The sequence below is a fragment of the Apteryx mantelli genome, chromosome 4 (genome assembly GCF_036417845.1).
Source record: "Apteryx mantelli isolate bAptMan1 chromosome 4, bAptMan1.hap1, whole genome shotgun sequence".
Taxonomy (NCBI): Eukaryota; Metazoa; Chordata; class Aves; order Apterygiformes; family Apterygidae; genus Apteryx; species Apteryx mantelli.
The window spans coordinates 59,987,306-60,008,670 of NC_089981.1; positions in this window are offsets into that span (position 1 = coordinate 59,987,306).

Genomic DNA, 21,365 nt, shown 5'->3' on the forward strand with positions numbered 1-21,365 from the left:
CCATTTAAATCTATTGATGCTACACATGAACATCCCAGAATGAAATGTACTTCATCCAGGTACAAAATGTCTTCATGAAAATAGTGGGGGTGAAGTGAAATCTAAGTTAAATCTCGCTTTATACCAGAATAAACTCTCACAATCAATAAAGGAGACAAGCAATAAAGGAGATGAACTCATTTCTCAGTGGGAGAAAATGTCTCACAAGATGATTCCTCCATCTCTGACCTCTCAGGGAGTTCTAAAAATGCCTGATGTGGAAAAACCTTACTAAAACTTTACTAAAAACATGAACTCAGAAGTTATAATAGCTTGATGTCATATTTTAATTCCATGCCACCAGCTATTCCCTCTTGCGCCACATGTGATAACTTATCCATCTCTCCTTCCTATTGGAGAGAACCACTGTATCACTTCTCCTCCTCTCCTAACACCCTTTTCCACTCTTAAGTACCAGCTCCGCATTCTCTCACATATCAAGCTAAGCTTTTTTTGAAAGCATTTATTCTCAGTTTGTACATATCTTTGAAATTCTTTGCTTATGTTTATGAAGAAGGACTAAGGTTTAATTTTGCATCTCTATGAGTTAGTCTAATGAAAATATATCCTTTTTCCACTTCACTTCCAGGACTGGTCAGTGTGATAGGCCGGTGATACCTTGATACCTCTGGCTAAAAGCTGCACAGTGCCTAGAATAAACAAGAGAGAGTTTTAACAAGAGATTTGTATGAAATTGAGAAGAAAGATTTTCAGATGTTAATGAGGAGCTTTGCTAAAATAGGAGCACCAGGAAACAACCTGTCCTGGAAGTGTTTAAAGGTAATGGAGTTTGGCATTTCAGGCTGATTCAGAGATGGAAATGAGAAGAGATTGGTGTGTTGGGGATGGGTTAGGAAAGGAATTGAAATTGAAGCAAACAATTTACACTTGTCAGAAAGCAGAGGAGGCAGCAGAGTAATATAGGGAAAGCAACGGTCAATGGAAAGAACTTTTTGGCATCAGTCTAAACATCAGGGCATGAGGTCAGTCATCAAAGTCAGAGGCAAAAAAGCTGCAGCAATTGAGTCACGAAATGATGACTGAGTGGACTAAATCTGTAGCTGTGCCTATAGACTGATGAGAAAGGCTGTGTCTTAAAGTTGTAATGCACAAAGGCTCTATAGGGTTTAAGCCTGCAGCCATTTCACTGTCTGTAGAAGAGGAATACAGGTATTTATTGTTTTTTGTTAAAGTGAACTTGGGTCTCCGGAGGAATAAAGCTATATTCCTTGTATTACGCCCAGCTGCTTACACCACTGGGATACCCACAGTATGCTGGGGGGCCAGTCAGTCCTTGTAGGTCCTAAGGTAAACTCCACATGATGGACCATACAGCACCGCAGCCTTATCAAAGAGGGACTGATGCATCAGCACTGTCTGGAACTGTGGGAGCTATTTAAAAAGCCAAACATTTTACACAGCAGACAAATAAAATGTCACTTTTTCTTTAGATCATTATCATGAAGAGGCAGGTGTACAGACATTGTGCCTGGGCTATCACATTCTCATATAATGTTTTCAAAGCTAAGCACTTTCATGTTATTTTCTTGACTTTTAAAGTATTCCTATATTGTAAAAATCTGCATGTATAAATGATTGTGATTCTTGCCTCTTCTTTTATTTCTAGATCTATTAAAGTAGATACTAGTATTAACTAGAAGACTAATTTGTACAGAGAATGTTAAATAACTTAATTAAACTATTCAATAAAACAATTTATTTGATGGAAATTTCCAGGAGGCATGTAAGACCCACATTTTGTTATAATCCAAAGCTGATAATTATCTTTTTGTCTGGCAAATACACATTCAGAATTGATAGCTTTAAGCAGAAGAACAAACTCTGCATAGCTTTATAATTTTCAAGCTACCAAGCTAGCCAGGTACATTTATCACCTAATATTCTTCATATGAACATGTATTCTGATTTATTGCGCACTGATAGTCTGAGCATTATTGAAGTAAAATCACTTATACTGCAAGGCAGTCAGCTGCTTATATCACAGCATTAGAGTTTAGCCTCACTTGATGTTCAGACAGTATCTGGGTCTGCTCTTTGGCCTTGGTTTGTGCCCCCTGTGCATGCACCTGTGTTAAACTGACAGTTTGCTACCTAGATTGTACATAAAATAGGGCTTTTATTTTAAAGTCAGACATATGAATCTGCCCCATTTTGGAAAAAACACACAAAATTACATGTATTGTCCAAATAATTGATTCTATAGGTCATTGTTAAGATTTGATTGCTTTGCTTAGCTAAGGTAGGCAATGGTTGAATTAACATTTTAACTGACCCTCCTGCATGAGTGCTTTCTAATACAGTCTTTGATGGCAACGCTCATCTGCTATTTTTCCTTGTAAAATGCAAGTCTCATTCAATGCACAGGAAGGGTCGCTGACAAATGAGCAGAAGCAATATATTGCAGGAGAAGATTTCTGTAGTATCTGTTCCTCCTTTGTGGTTAAAGTTAAGGCATGCAGCAAGTGAGCATACGAAGATTAAAAAAAGGCTCATAATTTAGGCAGTTGAGTTCAGAATTGTTCTTGCCTGTGTTTCAGCCTCTGCTACAAAGCTTCTGTATCACATTGGCCAATTTATTTATTTAAACTAAACTTTTGTTGCATTAATACTTGTTTCCTTGTCTTCCTTGGGCCTTACTTGAAACCCTGGGAACTGACTTGCTGAGCGCTCACAGCTGAAACTGAGATCAACAGCAGCTGTGCTTTGAATAGAAAGCATGCTATAGAGAGCTGTGCACTCTTGAAAAGTCAAGTCTTAGATCAGACACACAAAATGAGTGATACTTTTATTTTTAATTTTTGTGTGCTTTTGTTTATTTTCCTTAAAACAGGATTAGTACTGCTCCCATTACAGGGATTTTGTGGGCATGAAGGAGCTTGGTTATGTGAAACTTTCAAGTACTCCAGTGAGGAGCAATATAGAAAAGTTCACAAGGAAATTTAATCACTCTGCCTTTTGAATTCATACAGTGAGTAAGAATTATGGTTGCATATCGAATGAGAATAAAGCAGGATGCAGGAGCAGTGTGCCAAATGAACTTGACCTACCTTATACAGGAAATGAGATGGTATCCTACAAATAACCAAAAATATGATGTATCATTTTATCTTTTAGTTTAAATTATAGATGCCTAAAGGGTTGTGTGGGGCTAGGTACCATGCATGTAAGAGCAGGTTAACCAGACAGAGAATTGTGCACCTTTTACAAAAAAAAAAAAAAAAAAGACTGCAGCTAAGCTGAAGAAAGGGAAATCAAAGCAGCTGTGGAGATAGAAAACTGTGGAGGGTTTTTTCAAGCTTGTGGGAAAAAGGGGAGTTTCCTACTGTGCTTTGACTTGAATCAGAAGCTGATAGATCTTCTAAGAGAAGGATGAGAGCGTTGCTATCTTGCTATGGGTGAGTGAGTTGCTATAATTAACAAGAGAAAAGGATTGACATGACTGAAAAATACTTAATGGTGGACTGTGCTTCTGTGCTTAGGTGGAACAAAATCCAGATCCTTCACAAGAAAAGAACCTGCTTCTTCTCAAGTGATTTCTCTAAGAACATGCCATAATAGGTCCATTTTCAATTTGCAGGGGTAATGATGTGACACCTTCTTCCCAGGTCCCTTCACACTTTTGCTGCCTCACTTCTTTCCCACCCCTAATTCCTTACCATACTCTTTTTTTGTTTGTGCTAACTTTGGTCATCAGGCTCCTCCTTGTCTTCCGGCTATCCCGGTCTTAGAGTAACATAGGTTGGAAAGGACCTCTGGAGCTCCTCTGTGGAGTCCAACCTCCTGCTCAAAGCAGGTTCATCTTCAAAGTTAGACCAGAAATAATGTTGTATATCACTATCAGACTTCCAGATCCCATCAGAGCTTCTCTCTTTTCTTTCCAATCCTAGGAGCTCTGAGATACACTACCCCATATTTAATGAGAAAAAAAAAAAAAAAGACAATTAGCTGTGTAATGAGCATGGTCAAACTCTACTTCTTCAAAGGCTATAACTTCATCAAATGCAGGAAGATTTGTGAAGAGAAAATAATCATGAGAGTTCTATAATCCTATCCTAAAGAGATGAGCATTAAATGAAATGTTTAGCAAATGGTATTTTTATAATAGTGAAAATACTAAAAAATTGCAATGGGCTAAAAATAAAAAACAGATAAAAGCCAAAAAGAGCAGTGCCACTATTGACTGTCATGGGTACATGTTGCTACATTCTCAAAAAGCATCTAGGTATGTCAGCATCAGCCTGGCATAAAATCCTCGAAACATACATTCCGAAATATGTTTAGCCCACAAAATACTTGCTCACACTTGTAAGCTGGTATCTGGAGAAGAATATATCAGAGTACAGTACTGCCAAATTCTGTAATATGACCAGCTCAGACTATTATTACATCTCAAAAGATTAATTAATTTATGATAGACTAGTAGCAAGCAGGAAAGAATCAAAAGCACAAGTGAATATGCTTCTCACATTAACACTACTGGGGGTGACGGATATATGCCAAAACAGTAGAAAAGTTAGTATCCAAATGGACAGCAAATGTAGAACAGATATAGAAAGATTTACCAAATCCTATAGAGAAAACACAATAATGTATATTTTTAAAATGTGCTAATTTTTAAAGGGTAGTGTATTGTTGATGCACTAATCTGAAGTACAGGAGTTAAAATATAAAGGAAGGGGTGCAGATAGTTTCCTAAGTTAAAGGTTGGTATATAGACCCATATACAAAAGTCAAAACAAGAAATGACTGTCTTACCTTGCTCGCAGACAGAAACCAAAGAAACCTATCATGTTTTACCAGTGATGTAAGTGGGAGTGAATAAGATTTTTCCCCAGTGCAGTAGGAACATCAGTGGAGTGTAAAACAACAAAAATAAGTGGTTTCCAAAGATTGGCACCAATTTCAAAGAAAAGGGGGAAGAACACAAACAATGAGAAGAAGAGTGAAACAGTGTATTCTGGGAGGTTACTTCAGCAAACAGCTGTGGAAAGAATAACAGACATGCTCAAAGACCAAAACCAACTGAAAAATACAGGTAAAAACTTCCAAGAACCACAACTGGGAAACCTCATCAGAAATAAACTCCTTTAGAGCAAAGCATCTCTCTGAGTAGAACAAACACATCCCTGTTTCTATACCATAGTGGCAGATAGACAAGAATTTCACAAAACCCACAAAAAACATAAACCTAATACAAGATCAATATGAAAACAAGGACACAGAGGACAGCGAAATATGTACTTGGATGATGCTGATCAATTTGAGGTATGAGGGGCACAGATGGCGGAGGGGGATGAATACCTAAGAGGAGGGACAAAAAGCTGTATGTAATTGTGCACTGAAGCAGGTGTTGGGCTGTCTCCTGTCATCACAAGCACTGATTCCAGCATCTAACACTCTCTACGTCTTTGAGATAGATATGAAACATTCCCCATCAAGCCCAGAAAAAATATGTTAGGGAAATGGGCAGTTTGTAGAGAGAGGTGAAACAATCTAACAGCTTACCTCTCCTTTCAGGGGAAGTGGCACAGACTCAACTGTTTACCCTCAGTCAGTCAGTTTATTTTACTAATTTGGCAGAAAATAAACTCAGCAAAAATTGGATCATTTTCTGCTGAACTAGTGAGTTAAATGGGCTGATGAAATTATCTGACAAGTTTCATTAGTGCACGAGAAAGGGGTGGAACTGCACTGTTGGGAAGCTAAGAAAGAAGGAAGGAGAGAGGAAGCATTAATATTTATCTTTTTTGGTGGCAAGTGAACAACTAGATCAGCTCAGCTATATGTGAGGAATTTTTATGGGAAACTATGGAATCTACTCTTAGAACAGTAAGATCGCTTTACCATTTACCATCCAAAACATGGAGGCCTGTTCTTTCTGAGACCTGGGGAAATGCCCACACTAGATACCTCTAGAGGCTGTGAAGACATGGGGCAGCATTAGCTAGGTCATGCCGAGGACTGTGGCAGGCTCAGTCACACAGAGCAGTTTTCAGAGACTTTGGCCAGTGACATCTGGAAAGTCCAATCAATATATGTGAATTGTGTTTTTGAAAGATTTCAAAGACAGAGAGAGCTAGAGCACGTGGAGTCCAAGTGAAATAGGTAATTTGTTAGGGGAGGATGCATGCAAAGGAGAGGGGTGCTGAGATGGGTCGTGGCATGGGGAGAGCCTGGAGGAGGAAGAGAAGGGTGGGGAGAAGAGGGGGTTTTGTGTACGAATGGGAGGGGAAGCGGCAACGATGCAAAGCCAGCACAGGTCTACCAGGATTTATTAGCTCAGATGTGTGCTGTGGGAATGCAGCTGTACTCTCTTCAGGGGGAAGCCAAATTTTGAGGCTATACAGCCTCTTTAATGCAGTACAGAGCTAATAATGCTGGTTCAGAGCCAGCTGTTCGCAGGGAGCTGCGAACCCTGAAGGTGCATTGCATGCACCTCACAGGGCTGGCTCAGGTCCCTGCTGTGCCCCACCAGCAAGCTGTGCCCCATGGTAAGAGCAGAGCTGGTGCTGGGGACCTGGCATCCACATTAGCAGAATTGCAGGAGGTTTTTCTGCAGACTGTTCCCCAAGACTGAATACTTCTCAGCTGTTGGAGCTCATTAGGTGCACTCCTGGAGTTCATCTTCTGGTTTAGTTTCATGAGAAAGGAATCCAGTTCATGTCCTCGGAGACTGCTCAGTGATTTGAACCTGAGTACAGTAACTGCAGATGATCAGGGAAATTGCTTTAAAAACACACTACTGATTTGAACTAGAAAGCTAACTTAAACGCACGCACGAGGATCAACCAATCTGGACCGAATCTGTGTTTTTGAAAAGGCACCTGGGCAGCTTGGCATAGCGTTCCCCACTTCTCTGGGCTCTGGGGGGATCATCAGGTTTAAATTTGCCACTGGGACAACGCTGCCTCCAGGTGCCTTAGCCCTAGGGATCCACCCAGACTCTGCAGGATGAAGTGTCACTGCCGACAGCCCCTGGCACTTCTGGTCCTGGGAATGGGGCTTTTGCCTGACCCACGGCAGCGACACTGCTCCCAGATTTCAGCTGTCCCCACTCACAGCACAACCCTGTTGTCTCAGCACTGTATTTTACCTCCCTGGGCCTACAGAGATGAAAACTAACTCTGTACCGTACTCTTCCCCCAGCAGTTTGCCTGGCTTGGGCATGCATATTCACTGGCCAGTCAGCAATGCAGAAGGTCACATAAAACCACTTTGTGGCTCAGGTCCGATGTAAGTTGCTTCATGTTGTCCTGTGAGCAGGCCTAACTCCCTCCCCTTTCTCCCTTAGGAAAAAAAAGGTTTAAAAATCAGAAGGCCATTCATTCCCCAAGCCTTGTCATGACCTTGACCTTTCTTCTGAAATCCCCAACAACTTTACCATTTTGGGTGCATTTTACTTGAGCAGGATTTCCTTCGGAGCACTGACAGATTACCAAATCAATTTTGCATGGCTGCCTGGGAGCCACTGTCTGGTAGCAAATCTACTTAATTTATACCCTATATGCAAACATTGCATTTCAGTGCCTTGGTAAAGTTGCCAAATCTGTACATCTTCAGCCCAGTACTGCCCTGAAGACCAGCTCTTAAAATCTGTTTTGTTTGGGAAAGGGGCCAGGTGCCTGTGCAAAGGGTAAAGGCTGAGGGGAGGGGAGGGGAGGGGAGAGCAAGGGCAAGGGCAAGGGCAAGGGCAAGGGCAAGGGCAGCGGCAGCCCTGCCAGGCTGCCAGGTGGGAGCAATTGGCTCCTGCTGCAGGCCCCGGCCCCGGCCATTTCAGTGCTGTTCCCCAGCTGCCCCTGGCTGGTCCCTTGGTGGGGAGAAGGCTTCTGGGTGGCATCAGGTCAGTGTGAGGGGCTTTCTCGTTGGTGCTCTGAGGCCTGGTGGGGGGATGGCCCTAGCTAGCGTTCCTCTTTCCTGCTGGTGGGAGCAGCTGTCCCTGTCCTGCCCCCTGCATGTTGGGTCCAAGCCTCACTGCAGGTAATGTTACAGTGTTTTGAGGCAGAAACTGGCCTTTCCCTCTTGCAGCTGCCCTCCTGTAGGGCTTTTCCCTGCTGTGTGTATTGCTTGCTGCATCAGTGCTTCTCTGTAATAGTTGCACCTCCCTGCCCATTGCCCCTGAGATAGGGTTATGAGGACAGCTCAGTCTGCCCAGGGGGGTGTCTCTGGGGGTGGGGGTTAAAGCAGCAGAAAGATCTCCTACTGCGTTTGCTCTGCAGGGGGGTAACTGAGGTCAATAGCTTCTGAGTGCCCCTTGCTGCTGTGCGGGGGTGCCAGGGCCACCTCCCCGGGAGGTGCGCGAGGAAGGCCCGAGGCCGCTGCCCCGGGGTGGTTGGTGACAGTGAGAAGAGTTCAGCTGGGTTTTGGGAGGGGTTGTGAATATGTTTCCACAGCTTTGGTTCTGATCCCAATTAATATGAAGATCTCTTTGTTCCCACTTGATGCTATTTTTACTCTGCCACTCAGAATTTTAAATGACCAATGCTCTATGATATTTTGAGGGTGCTGGATGGCTGCCTGGGAAGTCTGGAAAATACCTCTTGCAAGCCTGCTTCTTCTTCCCTGGACTCTTAATTATCTAACTAATCTCTTTTCTGCTCTGTTTTAGTAACTTCTTTCACTAACTACAGGAATCGAGGAAACTTCCCATTTGATGTTCAGTTACACTATTTTGAAGTAGTAAAGTTGTTAAAGCACAATGTCTCTGCCATCCTTTCCTCTTCCTATAGGAAGATGAGACAGTGTATCAGCTCGCTTTAAAGCCAGAGGAAGGTATTTGCAATCCTGCTGCCAGCCTGGCTCTCTGTGCTGTTGCCCATGCTTTTTATTGGTGCTGCTATACTTGCTGTACTACAGAGCTAATGAGCTTCATAATAAATTTTTTTGTGGTTGGCTCTTTCCTTATGGTATTTGTTTTAAAGCAACCTTGTTCTTGGAGCAGGTTAGTGTGAGGAGAAGTCCCCTTTGTAAGCTGGTGTTGATGAGGTGATTTGCACTGCTTATTAAATATCTGCTGAGCTTCATTGTGTGGTGTTAGGGGAAAAATGCAAATCTTAAACATCTCAAAAATCCCATTTTCACTTGAGAATATGTTTTCAGAGAAATGCTATCCACAGTAAACTCAGATTTGCCAGAACATTAAATCTGTGTTTTGTTCCAGTTTGGGTGGTAAAATGTTGTGTTTATTGTTTAGAATGGAGAGTGAGTAACTTGCTAAGCTTGAGGTCATTTTTATACTGTGTGCACTATTCAACTAAGGCATGGCGTAGAACTTGCAGAGAACTGTAATTGTGCGTCCTGAAAATGGTGTATATATAACTTTCTAGTCTAGGCATATGAATCTAGTTTGCATCCCCTTAGTCTGTCAGTGAATGACACTGATTGCCATTTGATATCTGTTTAGTGGCCAAGGTGGAAGAAAAATAAGTGGCTGCAGTGTGGTGGCAGCAGCAGAGGATTTTTTTATTCTGTTTATTTATTTGTTTGTTTTAAACAATGGATTGCATCCTCCATGTCAAAAAAAAAAAAACAAAAAAACCCAACAGATTTGCTGTCTCCCAGCATCTGGATTATTTCAGCAGAAGGGTCAATGACTGGAATGGGAAATTAGTTATCATGCTGATAAAAGTGCCTCCTGCACAATCCAGTTAATACAAGGTGGTAATATGCCAAGTGAGGCTTGTAATGTGCTCATGGGCCTATTCTGTGTTTTGTTCTCTAAAGCTGTCTTTCTCTAGAGCTATCAAACTGGCATATACCATTAACTCCTTAAAAGTATAATGAGGCTTTTACTACCAGTGCTAATGATTTCTGCTGTATTCTGAGTTTTAGCACCTTGCAGCAACCTACAATCACTAGAAGTTAGCCAATTACTGGGTTCTTCTTGCTGTAGTTTTTCCCCACAACTCTGTCTTCCGGTGGGTTCTTATGCTAGTAGCCAGATTTTTTTGTAGCCGTGTTATATTTAAATACTAACCTGAAATCTACTGACTGCTAACCTAGGTTTTTAAACAGAGAAAACAGAAGATTAAAGCAGCCTTTCTGTAAATGGATGCTCTTGAAAGCACTGTCCCAATTAAGAATAAGATTTTTTTATGACTGTTTACTTCAGATTCCAAAAAAATGAATCCCTGCTTTAATTAGTATGGGGACCCATGCTGTGTTTTAGCCTCTGTGGATATAGGTACAGCAAGTGATTTAGTCTAACTCTTTAGAGCAGTTTAAAGTTAATAGTGGAATAACAACAGCTGGCAGAAGCATGCCTGAACTAGCTTTAAACTAGCCAATTCAAGAGCAAATAACAGTGTAAATTCAGCAGCATGAAGTCTGAGTGCTTATTCAGCTTTTCCCAGTCTCTTGTGTGCGCTATGGTTATGCCAATAGGCTCTTGTTCCTAAAATGCAATACATAATGAATGTCTGAAACAACTGGGCAGAAGCATCACAGATTGATTGGGGGGGGTGTGGAGGAAGGAAAATAGGATGTTTTAGAACACATGGGCCAAGGATAGTATTTAAGCCAATCAGTGATGGTAGTCAGCTTAGGTTTTTTTCTGCTTATTTACAAATGGGGTCATCTCTGTGCGAAACAATGCTAGTAGAAATTTGATGAAGATTTATTACAGATTTGCACTAGGGATTTTTTTGGCAATCAAATATGAAGTTATGGCAGAGCAAAGTGTAGTCAGCTTTATAAGAGTAGGAAGGATAAAGGAAGGCTAAACTGTGAAGAATTTTCCAGAATATTTGAAGTGCAAATAGAAGAGAATGCATTATAATGGATTTAAAGCCCAGGGAGTACTTTGTAAGATGAGTCAGGAAGATGAACTTACTGGTGATACCTTGAATGGAATGGGGCAAATTTGGACTTAGGTGATTAGAGAGGAGGATTTTGCAATATTCAAGACACAAAATGATCAGGTCTCAGCCTTGAGTCAGACAGCTATCAGTGGAGAGGAAACATCAGGTTCTGGAGAGCTGCAGGAGAAGTGGAAAGATGTGTGAGACAGGACGGTTATATTAGTCAACAAATATGGCTGTAATAAAGGCAAAACCAACTGTGACCTCAGATGCTGTCCATCATAGTAGACAACAGGGTAGAAAGAGGAGTTCAGAGGAAAGATTTGCAACTTGATTTGGTAGAGCTTAAGATTTCTTACTAGAAGTGGCTGGTCTTTGTATTGTGGTTAGGTTGTATTTAGTAACATAAGGAGGAAGGAGAAAAATCTCAAGCTGTTTTTGTTTGTTTTTTTCATATAAAATGTTATTACAATAAGTTTAAGACTTTCCAGGGCATTTTTGTTGTGCTAATAATATACTACTTGGGCTGTTGAAGGCATGAAAGCAAAGAAAAACAGAACACACCGAAGGCTATTACTAATATCACAATGTTATATTCCCTGGAGTGTTTTAACATGGTAGTATTGGGTCCAGAGCTAGACCAAACCACTTGGAGTTTATTTGTGTTTCTCCATATGAAGGCCATCAGCTCATTAGTGGCTAGTAGAAGTATTCCATTACTCGCATCCCTGCCATACTCTTTCAGTGTGTTGGGAATGGGAATGATGTCTTGCTTTCTGACACAATACATTGAGCCATGACTTAAAAAAAAAGATTTTTCTACCATGTGGATGCTAGAAGAAGGGATGACTGTAATTCTTTTATATTTATATATATGTATATATACACACACATAATACTAATATATATTTTTAAAGTATGTCTGTGCATGTGTATGTATGTGTGTATATATTTTTGAATAGATTGAGTATAGGGTGCCTGTACTAGATGCACTTATGTTACAAGGAAGGAAGAAATAAATGCACTGTTATTAGCCTTTGAAAAGATGAAGCAAGGCAGCTTGACTTAGAGCAAACTGTGTTTTCAGTCTTTTAATCTCATGGCATCTATGGAGACCCACACACAAATGGGAAAACCAGTGACCCCATTCCCCTTCAGGTTGTAGGAACAAGCATGAATATCTTCATCATTAAATGGGGACTTCCAAGGATAATAATTTAGTAGGAATGAGTGGCTCCAAACTCGAGAGAAACTGGTGTACAGTTCTGGCCAGCAAGTTTGAGTTGTGTGGCTATTTGTGGAACCTTCCTATTTGATATGAGGGTGTACAGTTTTGCACTAGGACAGTAGTTCTCGCACCTAATCCCTTTTAATCCAGCAACAGAGGCTCAGATGACCTTGATGACAGAGCAGAAAATGCCTCCTGCCTCCCCCGCAGTGTAGTTAGCTATAGAGGTTTACTGAGTTTAGTCAGGGCAGACTATATGCATCTGTGATCAATTCATTGCCGCACAATGTTCAGTTAACAGAGTCAGTAAGATTTACAACTATATCCCTTTCCTGTCAGAAGGAAAGGATGGATTTCTTATAAATGTGTATGACCTATCCTTTCTTTCTGACATCTGGATGGAAATCTTGATTTGTAGCTGTATAGTTTAAGGCATTCACACAAAATCTGAAAGATATATTCTTGAATTGGATTGCAAATTCTTCTTGAACAAGGATTGTCACTTCCTCTATTTAGTGGTGTTATAAATTACAGATCTGTTGTGTGTCATCATTCAATAATTAAGATTTTGCTTTTTCTGTATTTCATTTTTTAAATGAAAGCCTGCTTCTGACTTATTTGAGAGGTAATTCAGAATGTGCATTTTCCATTTTCTGAAATTCTCCAGTGTGCTTTCTCCCTCTCTTGGCTATTTGGGTAGGGTAGCTGGTAATTGGTAAACAAATCTCTTGCCCTAATTTGAGGGGGGAACACAAACTGCAACTTCTGCCTTTTTTTCAGAGAAAAGGTTTGCAGTGGCTTTTTTTTCTGTTTGGCTGTCTGTGGGTTCGCTCTTACTGATTTTTCTTGAGCCTAGTTAAGTGGAGAGTAAATCATGAGCCTGTTTGGTCCCAGCTTATTGCTGGCCTTACTGAGGAGAAATAAAACTTTTTAAAGTTAAGGTAGTGTCCACTTGACTTGGCAAAGGCTTGCATATGCAGAACTTGTGGACTGTGGTACATGTACAGGCATGCACATAAACTGACAGTAAGGGAAAACAATGGCAATATGTAGATGAAACTAATCTTTCTATCAGATGAAACTTAATAAAACTTCTTTTCCTCTCAAAACAATTAGAGGCATTTGAGTGGAGGGGGCGAAGGGAAGGGAAGATGCTGTGGCTTGTACTGGAGAGGAAGGACATGATTAAAATAAGAATTTATATTAAGAAAGGTATGCCCAGATTTGTCCCTGTGTTATAACTGAAAGCAGGATCAACTACTGCTATTTTGGTAGAACAAAGAATAGCTGAAAAGATTGAGGAAAAACTCCTTGGATTAAGTCCATATGTCCTTTCAATCAGGGCATCAATGTTACTATGTAGGTTATGAGTATTCATTTCTACAAGCGCCCCTTGCCTTTGGCTTGGAAACATACTAGTGACTCTTCAAAATGATGGTGCTGGTGGTGGGGTGGGCTGTGCACTTGCTCTCTGTCCTGTTTCAGTAAACTGGAGGCAGTGGGAATGGAAAACTGTTTTAAAGCTTAAGTTTGAGAGAGAGATCAGGCCTGGAGGGGGTGAATAACTGCATGTGTTCTAAAATAGAAAGGCAAACCCACCACCACCAAAACCCAGCTGGAGCAGGTGGGCCCAGCTTCCTTTCTCTAGATTTCCAGCCTTATAAGAAAGGGAATAAAATAATTGGGAAATTTCAGAGCTTGAGTTGTCTGTTGTACTGATATGGCAAAAAATCTTTTCATCAGCCTGGGGGCTTGCTGCCTTCTACATAAAGGCCTTGTAGTACCATACATAACACTTACGTGTGAGAGAGCCTTAGTTTGCGCTCTGCCTGGGGCATTCTTGGTGTAGCAGTCTTGCACACAACCTGATGTGTATGCTGGCTCACGCTGAAAGGCCGGGGGAAAAAGATGGGTTAACATTTGAAGAATGCTAACACTCAAAAGTCAGGAAAGTCACTGATTTTGTCTCTGTTTACTTATTATTGTTTGCATATGTGAATACACAGACTCATACAGTCCAAAATTAGTGTTAAATAAGAAGTTTGTGGGGAAAAATAATTTGATATTTCCCTGCTTTTATCTGACCCTTCCCCTCACCCCCTCTGTAAGTACTCCTTTGTCTCTGGACTAGCCATGTTTCTACTTGATCCTGTGCGAGGGTCTGTCGCAAAAGGAGTGATGCACTTCACTCGTAAGAGGGAAGCAGCACTATGTTTATTGCAGCAAGACAGTGATTTAACAAAGTTCAATTGTAAATAAGAACGATTTAACAAAGTTTGATTGGCGAGGTTCACTCAGTTATTTACTGCATGAAGGATAGGGTCAGGTGCATGTGCAGCGGAGACCCTCGTTGAGTCACGAGATTCAGAAAGGACCCCCTTGCTTTCCAAACTCCCCCTTGGAGGAGCCTGGGTGAGGCTGGATCCAGTCCTAGTCCCAGACTTGGTCAACAGTTTGTCTAAAGGAGTGTGTGCGAAGGAGACCCTCCCACTGAGTCACGTGGTTCGGAGAGGACCCCCTTGCTTTCTAAACTCCTTCGGAGAGGAGCGTAGGTGTGGCTGGATCTGATCCTAGTCTCAGACTCGGTCAATGGTTTATGTCTAAGGGATTATGTGCACAATTAATCAGAGATGTAACTCAGCAAAGTTTCGCGAAGTTCACAGAAGTTCAGCATGCTATTAGTCGCTTACCGAGGATCTGTCGCAGGTAAGGAATCTCTCAACCTCGAGGAGTAACCTTGAGAGGCGTCCCTGCTCAGGAGGAGGTTCTGCAGTGCAGCCCGCTGCCATGCAGGAGAGCCCAATGGACTCTGGGCTGCCCCCTATTTATGGCAGGGGAGATGATTGACTCATAGTCATATTTGCATGCTAGAGAGGCCTTAGTTGGCCCCTACATACATGCTGTTTACAGGGAGGTCAGGTTGAGGGGGAGAGAGCACATTGGGGCGGGGGGGGAAGGAGCACACCGTCACAGGGTCGCATGGAGCCATGCATGGCTCTGGGGGCAGAGCTGCAGGCCCAGTACAGGACACGGGGGAACCAGCACTGTGGTGCTGGGGCTGGCCTGGTGTGCCTGTCCCTGGTGTGGGCTCCCCAGCCTGTGGCCACAAAGGCCATGCTGATGGGCCTGAGTCAGAGCCATCAGCAACTTGCTTGTGGCTCCTTGCTTGCTGTTAGCTTGACCCTAAATCTCATCACTTTCCTAAGAAAAACAAATGTCACTTCCTCCACTTAATATCCCCACAGTAGCAAAAGTAGGGAAAGCTATACCAAATAGCAGTTGGAAAAAGAGAAATAGAGATCCTGTAATTAAAACTTTCTGAAAGTCTGTTATTTGAACAGTATGGCATTCAGTACACTATAAACTGTAAGTTGCAATGACATTTCTTAACTTTTGTGCCAGTCCAACCTCAATAATGTTTTAAACATGTTATATTCTGCTATATTGTGGATTATATCCTCAGAGACCTAAAAGTAAGTTTTAAATACTCAAAAATCTAGAAATAAACCAGATGTAGTTGTTTTGCGAGTAAAACTTTATTATGGATCACCAGGGTCGATTTGTTGTTCAGTCAGTTTGTGAGGTTTATTTCCTTGTACGGAGTGACTTGGATTAAAGTCAGAAGAGAGAATGTGTCAAAAATGAGAATGTTGTAGGGCCAAGAGAGATTCATCACTAATTGGAAGGGCTATGGTATTTCCTAGTGTTACAGAGAAGCTTTGTATTTAATCCATTAATCAAAAGGTATGAATGCAATTTTTTTCCTTTTCTTTCAGAGGCTGGGGAGGTAAGTGGGTATAATTATTTCTTATGATTCCCTTTGAAATCAAAGATGAAAATTTTTACTTATACACTGAAGCTTAATGGAGCGTAGGGCTTCTGATAGTGGCACCCACATTTATTGGACATCTTCAAGGCTTCTTGGTTCAAACTGGGCTTTTGTTTTCCTGTGGGTCTGAGCATATCAAGTGTATAGGGTCCAGCCTTTTATGTAGTTTTTTATTTTTTTAAACCATGTAGAAAGGGATTTTCATGGCTGGGCAAAGTGGTTTTGCCAGAACCTTTTCTCATCCAAATAGAACTGGCAAATAGCCAGAAATGTGCTGGTTTTTCTTTGGTTGTGAATTTTAATTTCCAGACAGCTCTTTTCAAGAACTTGCTCTCATTGCCTTTTCTTCTCTCATCGCTGCTGCTAACAGAGGGTGGGAAGGGGTTCCCAAGCTCAGAGGTATCGTCTCCGGGCTTGTGCGCCAGTCCCGGCCCCTCAGGTGGGCTACGTGGAGCGGCTCTCCCCTCCGCCGGCCTTCCCACATGCCTGCGATGTGGGGGCTCCCGGCGCAGTGGCCCATGAGGCGCCTGGCTTGCCCACAGCTTTCGAAGTCTTCGCTTGTACATCTGCCTGATGGGCAGATGAAAGCCAGGCTGCTCTGCATGCAGATGGTAATGCAGGTTGCCCTACAGTTGAAAAATGATAAGGTTTTTTTTTCCTCTCTCTCTTTTTTTTTTTTTTAACTTGGTTGGCTAGAAACTTCTTTACCTGCTTGTGAATAAAAAGGTGTTTTTTTAAACTTGCTGTCATTCACTCAGTAGTGTGAAATTTGGTTGTTTTGAAATCTGAAGCATTTTCCCCAGCAATAGGATTTTTTTTTAAAGAAATGACAGGTTAGATGTAGGACCAGGGTGGGGCAGGGTGAAAATATACTCTGTAAATACCTTTCAATACCTAGTGTTATTACAGCTCTAGTGTTAAAACTATACTACTGACTGCTTATTGTAAGTGAGGTTCTTTTAAATGATGAATGAATTTGACTTATAAAATTGTGTCATAATTGATTTCAGAATAAATATTAATTTTTATATTACATAATCTGAGTCTCAAATGATTTTTTATCAGGAATATGCAGGAATAATTTGTCTAAAATATTTCTTAATAAATACTTGCACATGAATGCTAAAATCTATGGCACAGTACTTTAAAAGCCTGCTTGCATTTTGTCTGTTCCTTTAAAGGGCTTCAGCATTGTCTCGGGCTCCCCTGGAAATGCAGTAAGGATTCATATCACATCTCTGTTGCCATGGCAACAGCAGTCTTTCCCATAATGAGCTGCATCATCTGAACTGATGTCACAGCATCATGCAGCAGGTCACACAAGGCACCTCCTAGTATTGCATCCTACAGATGTGCCGTAAACATCAAAAGAGAATGATTTGAACAGGACATGGTAAGTACTAAATGTTCTGCTGCTCCTAACTGCACCATTATTTCCCGAATTTATATAAGGTTTTCCTAATATGAGACTGTGTGGGTTTTGCCTTGTGAAAATCATTTTGGAGAAAGATGCCTAAATATTATTTTTCAGGCAGACAGGCTAAGACAAAGGCCTACAGAAAACACGCTGAGGCTGAATATTTAGAATTGTCTTTGTATTTGTGGATCATATCCTGAGGATTTGAAGAGAATATATTTAAATTTCACATTCCAATTGAAGTTGCTACAGTCAGATTTGCTTGAAGATGGTAAAATAGCCATTTTCAAATTTAATGCTGTGAAGGTACCTTGTTCCTTTTCCTATTTCTTTATATTTAAGTATTGCTAGTATGTGTAGCTCTTCTTTAAACCTGTTAAATCTCAATAGCATGAATATAAATTATTTTCTTCCAATGGGCTTCCAGAACATTGTAGTACACAAAATACTTTACAAACCAGTGCTGAATAAGCAACTGGCACAGTATTGATTTAAAATGTGCTTTAATACTATTTTATTTCTATTGGTATTTTTTAAAAAAACAAAGCAAAACACTGATATAACTGTCAAATGAAAAAACATATAATTCCAAGGTAGTTCTGAAAGTCCAGTGCCTTTTATTTGTTCTACTGTGTGTCATTCTTTCCATCTGTTTTTTAATAGTCTGTAATGTGAATTTAATGGATTTCAGATCTATCTTTTACTGTTAAGAAAACATATATATATATATTTTTTCCTTCCCTGCTGCAATTGCAGTAAAAGGTGTAGCCAAAGATTCAGGCATGCTGAGGGTTCTTTCTTTTTTTTTTAATACCTGTATGTAATAAGAATATGAATAATTATAAAGACTTCCCCCTCTATTGTGGGAGGAAGATATGTAAATCTTTTCTATTTAACAAGTTGGTAAAAACATCATGTCTATAATATTAAGCAACTCTTTATAGTGTCCAATGTATGTTTATTTTGTATTAAGGTCTTGCTTATGGAGGCCACACCGGTTTTGCTTAACTTCAAGTTAATCTTGCTGAATCATATATAACAATGCTAATGGTTTGTCTTTGCATGTTTAAAAGATCCAGTCTTTCAGTTATTTGCTGTTAGGAGGGAAGAAAAGACCAGACACATGTCACTTTAATTGATCAATATGTCCACTAGGAATTAGGGAGTGGTCTCTGGCTCTGTTCTCTGTGTAGTTTAGATTTGAAAAGTGCAGCAAGAAGAAATAGCAACCACTAATCTTGCAATGTATATATTTATTGTAGTTTTTAGTCCCTTATACTTGATAAAAGTAGTAAATATAGAAAGATCTGATTGCCCTTCATAGGGATGGGTACAATGGTCTCATCTGGCACAAACTGGAATGGAGCTCCTATATTTTAGTCAGTCTGTACTGCATCATATATGCTATTTTCATCATGGCCTGAGCACTCTTTTACTGGAAAACACAAAGCAAACGAAAGTAAATGAACATTAGAATGATGTGGTGCTTTAATCATATTTTCCATGATGCATTTTACAGCACAGAAGTAGTGGTCTCCAGCACTTCCTGTGCTCTCATCAGGCAAACTCGGAAGGTATGAGTTAGCAAGAGGGAGGGAGGGAGGGACGGCCAGCTGATGTCTGCTGAGTGGCAGAACTGCAGATGCAAAGAGAAGTGGCAAACAACGCATTTAATTTGCAACTTTGGGGACCATCAAAGAACGGTTAATAAGGAGCGAGTGTAAGACACAGTTGGATGAGAAATTATGCCATAATTAATATCAACAGTGTATTTTGTTAGACTTTGCATATGATTTGGTTAACACTAGAATTTCTTAGACGACTTCGGAATGAGGAGAAATAGATTTGGAAAAAACGGGAACTTTTGTCAGTACTCAGATGAATGATCTGCTACAAAGCCTCTGGTGCAGATGATCTTTTGACTTTTCTAATAATAAAAGAAAAATCTTGTTTCTTTAAGTTCCTGTTTCCTCCCCCCTTTCCACCTCTCTTTCACAGCATTGTTTGCCCTGGGAAACACCCATGAATAATGGAGCTGTGATGATGCTATTGTTTTCTTGGGGAACATCACAGCTAATCCTGATCTCAGCTGAATGCCTTAATTAGAGAATACTTTGTTTGTTTTTGTGTGGACCCAGGTGTTTCACTGAGGTGTATATGGCAGAATATGGAAGAGGATGGAGTGAGGAAGAGGGTCTTACTATGGAGATTAAGCCTGATTGCCTGAGTCAAAGCACAGCTGAATGTAGAAACTTTACAGATGTATTACAATTTTAGTTGTAGTTGAAATAATTGTAAGCAAAATAATTGTGTGTGAAACAGCATTCAAAGCTAGGAAAGTTATGTGGTTCTTCCAGTTTTGTTTGCCTACTTGTTTTGTTTATCATTCCTGAAGGAAATAAATTTTGTAAGTACATGTATTCCTCCCTGAACTGGCCCAATTTGGACACTTGTTCTGGAGTTGAAAAATTCTGCTTGCATCTGCATATAAAGAGAGGCTAGGGGTCTTCTATACATGCAGTTTCATGCTGAAGTGTAGTTACAGATGGGGGTATACTACTGAACTGAAAAGGTTTACCTATTTAATCCTCTTTTGCTAAAGAGTTTTCCCATATCATCAGTTAAATAGTTTATATGTAGCTTAGCACAGAGTGCAGGAAGAAGCAGAAGCTTGATTCCTCCCAAAACAGCTGTGGGAGAGAATGACTTAAAAACTGACTCCTGCAGTGGAAGCTGGTATAATTTTAACACTTTCTGTGGTGTGTGGGTGTGTTTTTTTGGTGTTGTGCGTGGTATGTATGTCTGTGTGGCATGTTTTTTACTAAATATATGGTAAGGCAACCTACTGAGGTGCTGTCAGAGCACATCCACTATGGAAGGAAGCCTTCCTTCTTCTCTAAAGATGACTTGAGGGGAACAGCGTGCTCTAGAGCTTCTCTAGCACTTGTATGCACAGAGCAGTGTGCCTAATTTTTTTTGCCCTGGCTGGTTTAGAATGGCTCTGTCTCCAGGAACTCATCCCTGGAAAGTGAAGCCAAAAGATCCCTTTTCATCCTAAGTGTTCAGGCATTGATTAGAATCAGTAGCCTTTCCAAATGCCAGCAAAACTTTCTCCTCAAAATAGAGGTGGGGAGAGAGGAGGAGACAAAACTATGCAATGTCTTAGTAGTGATTTTTATAGGAGGATGCGAGTAAACTGTCATGTAAGAAAGACTGACAAAATGTGGGGCTTTACGTATTTTTTTTATTAGGTACTGAGTGCTACTGGTTCAGGGAGAGGTACAGTTGGCCAGAATATTTGAAACTCCAGACTTGTGCTTAAAAATTGGCTTACATGTATTAAAAGGTACTGTTTATCTTTTGAAATAGACACTACATTTATAATTTGCATTGCAACTGTGGCCTGTGCTATATATGAAGTGTCTGTATGCTAATGAGATATTGTACTGGTATTACTGGGATAAAATTAATAATACATGAATGTAAAGCTGACTTTAAGGGATCATCCTGCCGCTAATTTATGTCTGAATATTAAAATTTCTGTGGTGTGGAGGGAAAAAGGTGCCTTTTGTTTTGCCCTTTTGTGAAGATTGCATTTAGTAACAGACCTTAAAATGCTTTCTGCCCTCTGGGACAGCCAATAAAAGATAGCCACCCAACAAAGCAGATTCTAGCTTCAAGGAAAAAGAAAAGCTGAATGTTACCCTTGCCATGAGTAGCCTGGGCTTGGCCAGACCTTTCCTAACACAAGAAGAGAAAGACCAAAAGGAAGAAAGCTGAGCTGGGATGGAGAAGTCGAGGGAGAGTCTAGATTGCTGCTCTGTGCAGTGAGAGGAAGGAGAACTTACGGTGGGTGGAAGCAGCAGTGGATGGACAATTTTATCTGAAATCATTGTCTTGATCCAGAATTATCTTAAAAAGGCAATAGCCATCCTGGGCTTGGTTGCTTTGAGCTTTAGCACGGGGGATGAGAGACCTCAGCTGTGTTCCTAATCCTGACAAGCTTTTGCTGTGGATGTTTTTTATTTCGTCAAA